General features: G+C 41.6%; 1 pseudogene; it reads right to left on the minus strand.

Annotated features, from left to right (window-relative positions):
• Positions 1 to 902: 902 nt before the first annotated feature.
• On the minus strand, positions 903 to 1,392 carry LOC147983188 (pectinesterase inhibitor-like; annotated as a pseudogene).
• Positions 1,393 to 4,914: the final 3,522 nt, after the last annotated feature.

A 4,914-nucleotide genomic window follows, 5' to 3' on the forward strand; every position in this document is an offset into this window, starting at 1 on the left:
GGCGGTAACGGCGTCCACGGATGTTGTCTTCCTCCTTGGAGGTATCGTTGTGGAGCCGTTCCCTTCCTTCCCAATAGCGTGAGATCTCCTGGTGAAAACCTAAGATCGGGCAGTGCCAAATCGGGTGACGGTGGAGTCCTCAACTTCGTTTTCCTCCTTGGAGGCGTCACCTTGGTGATCCCGCCGAGGGGTTCTGATGGTGTTCGCGTTTGATGGTAGAGCTTGGGTTTGTGGTGCTGCCGACGGGTCATTTTCTTTCTTTTCTTTTTGCGTTGCCTTTGCGGTGCTTTCCTCCTCTGAGGACTCTTGTAACACCTTTTTCTCATCAATGAATTTGGCAGTTCTCCTGCCAACATTAAAAAAAAAATGAAACCCCCAGATTCTGGAACATTTTCCCTTCAATGAAAATGCGGGTAGGCCTCTTTGGGAGGCATAATTAAGCATTTCAATGATTCTTTTCAACCACGTACCCAAGTGCAACTCATATTTTTGTTACTTTTAGCGTTTTTGAGTTGTTTGTAAATTGTGATCCCTAATCCCATTCCACTACCCATTAATCAATCAAAAAGCTAATTGTCAGTGAAAATCGAACGGTAACCTTCGTCGCCTGATCTGAATGAACTTTTGTGAATCAGAGAAAATCTTCAGCGTCATTTTTGAAATAAATAAATACTGATAAGACCACAGCGTTCTACAATCTCCATTGGAAATTCTCAAGTTATATTATTACTCATTATATTGTTGCACATCACAAGTTTTGCTGTCCGGAAAGATGATCATTTTTCTTCCGGAGGTAGAAGAAGGCCTCGTGCTACTCGCTCATTTTGCCCCGTTGTTTAAGCAGTGCCGCAAGATTTTCAACGCCAGCCAGCTCACGCCGTTGAGCTCGTGGTCTGCGTCAGTCAGCGGCGTCCTCTCGCCGGCCCGGAAGAGGAACGCCTTGTCGCAGCGCACCGGCGTGCCACGAACCTGCTCCAGCAGGGTGGCCACCTCCGTCAGCATGTCCTCGTCCCCGCCTGTGGCCAACTCCCTGGCGGCGCGCCCCAGCCGGCGCACGGTCAAGGCGTAGTCCTTAGCGCACTGTTCCAGAACCAGCCGCCGCCGGGGCGACGTCTCGGCGGCCTGCAGCCGGGCGATGCGGTCGCCGGTGGCCTTGGCGGTCGCCCCGGCGATCCTCACCGCGATGACGACGAGGCCGAGCTCGTCGGCCGTCGCACTTGCCGGGTCCGCCCCCAGCGTCTTCACGCACAAGTCGTAGTCGTGCGCGGCCTCCCAGGAGCCGGTGGCGACGAGCGTGCACGTGTCCTCCAGCGTGCTCGCCCTCGCCGTGCGCGCGTGCTGCGCGATGAGCAGGAGGACGAGGGCGGAGGAGAGAGCTTGGAGAGCAGCCATGGTCGTCGTCGTCTGATTTGTTTCTCTCTCAGACTCGACCTATATATACTGTAAGACGTACGTAGGAGTAATTAGATTGGTGGCGCTGTAAATTTGTGTTTATCCTTTCAAACGTTTCCATTCGTTGCTCATGCATCAAAGTGAAACTCTTTTACTAGTTACATCACATTGAACAAAAACCGAATGTAATAAATTTTTGACAAATGTAATTAAGAATGGTGAGTAAGAAATTCACCACATATTAACCATGTGTATTAATCATCGCAATATTAGTAAATATTTCTGACGCCCAAGAGCCTACTGAACATATAATTTCTTGAGAATCCAGACAAAACAAAAGACCCGATTTATACTAGCAACACTAGTTAAAACGGGCATTTGTGTCCCAAATGAATGGAACCGCCTGTAATAACCCTACCACATGGTTTTATTTTTCACCGAGGCGGTTATTAAAAGCAAATCGCCTACAAAAATTAACTCGGGCGGCTCAAAAAGAAAAGAAAAGAAATGAAACAGCTTGCAGGCTAGTATTGGGCCACAACCCACTTTCACAATTGAACCCTTTCTTTCCGTCCCTCAAATCCCACCCCCGCAGTCACTCGCCCCCCCCCCTCCCCCCTCTGTTATCTTCCCCCCTTCCTTCTTGTCTTGCAAATCCGTCCCTTCTCTCGCGCATCGACCTCGGAGGGTTTAGGTGACCTTGGGCTGCACCGCCGTGAGGAAGCCATGGTGGTCAAGCCGCCGCATCAGAGCTCGCCTTCCGCCCTACCATCTAATCATGTGTTGTTAAGATACAATCAGCTAGGTAGATTGCACTAGTTAGTACGTGATGTTGGCTAGGTGATTCGAACTTGTGTTGACATATTTTCTTAAGGGGCCGGCTGGATGTCAGGTGACTCAATTTATAATTTGGGTAAGTCACTCTTTGATCTACCTTTAGATCAATGGACAGAACATTCATCTACAACGAAAAATGGCTGACCTAAATAATCCTTTTTTAGGGGTAGCTAGGTCAGTCATTATTTAGGCTGACCTAAATAATCTATCAGTCAATTTTTTAATATTGCCTTCCTAATCAGCATGTGGGCAATCCGAGGGCCTGACTTGAGTAGTATGCATGGCCAATTTTCAGCTACTTTGCTCCCACAGTTTGTGTGCCCGTTTCAAAGTGGCGGTGCCAGCACTATAACCTATGTTGTCCAGTTCAAAAAAAAACTATGATGCAAGCACGAAGTATTTCTAAATATTTAACTATTTTCTTAATTTATGCAGGGAAAATGCTTGTATTGAGAGAGGTTTGCTCAAAATATTGTGCAGTCAATTGACCACACAGCCAAAGTGTGGCTTCGCCACTGGCCGGTTGTAGCATGAAACGTCCACATGCTCGGTCTAAGAGCAAGATAAAAATAACTAACATGTCCACTTTACTAATCGTGCCTATATAAAATTGTTCTTTTTTTGCATTGAACCTATATTTAATAGCTGAATATACTTATGGTGCATGTGATTTGCAGATGAGTCGCCACGTACGTATAGTTTCGGCCAACTAATCATGGGAGTAGATTAACCCTAATTAAAACAAACACAAATTTTAAAAGGGAAAAATGTTACACAACTACAACTTGGCATTGGTATTACCATTGAAGATGAATAGATTGGAAATTTTTCCACAAAAAAGAGAGGAAAGAAAGTGGAAAAGTATTTAAAAAACGAGTAAGCAAATAATGTAGTAGTCTTTTCGTAAAAAAATATTCTAAGGAATTAATTAGTCGCATGTGTATTACCTTTAAGAACAAAGAAAATGAAAAACAAAATAAATAACGATAAAATTTGCCCACAATTAAGAAAAAAATTGCACTTTCTAATATCATGCCAAAATAATCTTATAATAGAGGAATTTTGCAAAAGGGAAATTTTTAAGAATGAATTAGTAGCATTTCTATTAGCCTTAAAATAAACAAAAGAAATAAAAACTGAAAAAAGCAAAATAATGAAATTTTCTAAGAAAGAATGAATTAGTGACATTGGTATTATCCTTTAAGTAAGAAGAAAATAAAATATTAAATACAAATAATGTTAAAATTATCACAATCTACAATTGTGTATACTATGCAAGAATAAGCATATACTACTGGACTTTTTGGAAAAAATAAGTTCCCTAAGTAGGAAGGAATAGTGGCATTGGTATTAAACTAAAAAGGGAAAAAAGAAACAAAATCAAAATAATGAAGTTATCTAAGAAAGACTGAACTTGTGGCACTTGTATTACCTTGAAGTAGAAAGAAAATAAAAACAATACAAATCAAGATAAAATGCGCAAAACTCGCGGTTTTGTATAATATGCAAGAATAAACATATAATAGTGATTTTTTTGCAAACAATAAGTTCCATAAGAAGGAAGCAAATAGTGGCATTGGTATTACCCTTAAAAAGAAACAAACACTAAAACAAAATAATAAAAAGTAAAAAAGTTTTCTAGGGAAGAATGAATTAGTGGCACTGGTATTACCCTTTAAAAAATAAAATAAAAAGCTAAACTAATAATAACAAAATTTGCACACATTGTACACATAAATTATGTTTTAAAAAATATCTACAAGAATAAGCATGTAATATTGGAATTTTCGTAAAAAAAATTCTCTAAATGAAATAAATTAGTGCCATTGGTATTACTCTTAAAGGATAAAGAAAATTATTTTTAAAAACAAATAATGACAAAAAATTCCAAAATATGCACCAAAATTTGCTTTTTTATAATAGGCTAGAATAAACATATAATAACGAATATTTCACAAAAATAAAGTTCCAAAGAAGTAATGAATTAGTGGCATTGGTATTACACGTAAATAAGCACTAGTAGAAAACGGGCCTATTGTCCCGGTTCGTAAGGGCCTTTTGTCCCGGTTCCTGAACCGGGACTAAAGGGTCGTTACTAATGCCCTGTCCCTTTAGTCCCGGTTCAGTCTAGAACCGGGACAGATGGGCCTCCACGTGGCCTGTGCGCGGAGCCCAGGCAGGAGGGCCTTTTGTCCCGGTTGGTGGCACCAACCGGGACCAACAGGCATCCACGCGTTAGCATTTCTGTGGCTGGGGTTTTTATTTTTTTTTGAAAGGAGGTGGGTTTGGGGGTTTTGGGGGGTTAATTTAGGTGTTTCATATATTGTGTTAGCTAGCTATAATTAATAGAGAGAAGTGTCCTCTCTTATGTCCGTGCTTGGTGGACGCTACGTACTATACATACGTATAGAGAGGACTAGACACCTAGCTAGCTAGTAAGCAAACGAAGGAAACAGAAGATCGTCATGAACATATATGCATACAGAGAGAAGTGATATCGACCACCTCTCTTTCTCCGAGAGATTGGTCGAACAACAAGTTCTCGTATATCTATCCGACACTACCGGCTACATACATTGTTAAGGAAATCATTAACTGGTAGCTGCTCGGTTGGCTAGCGAGTAGGGGATTAATCGGCTAATCGGCAAGTTAATCGGCCATTTAATCAATTAATCGGACTATTTT

Source organism: Triticum urartu, chromosome 2A, assembly GCF_056163025.1.
Source record: "Triticum urartu cultivar PI428250 chromosome 2A, HENAU_Tu73, whole genome shotgun sequence".
Lineage (NCBI taxonomy): Eukaryota > Viridiplantae > Streptophyta > Magnoliopsida > Poales > Poaceae > Triticum > Triticum urartu.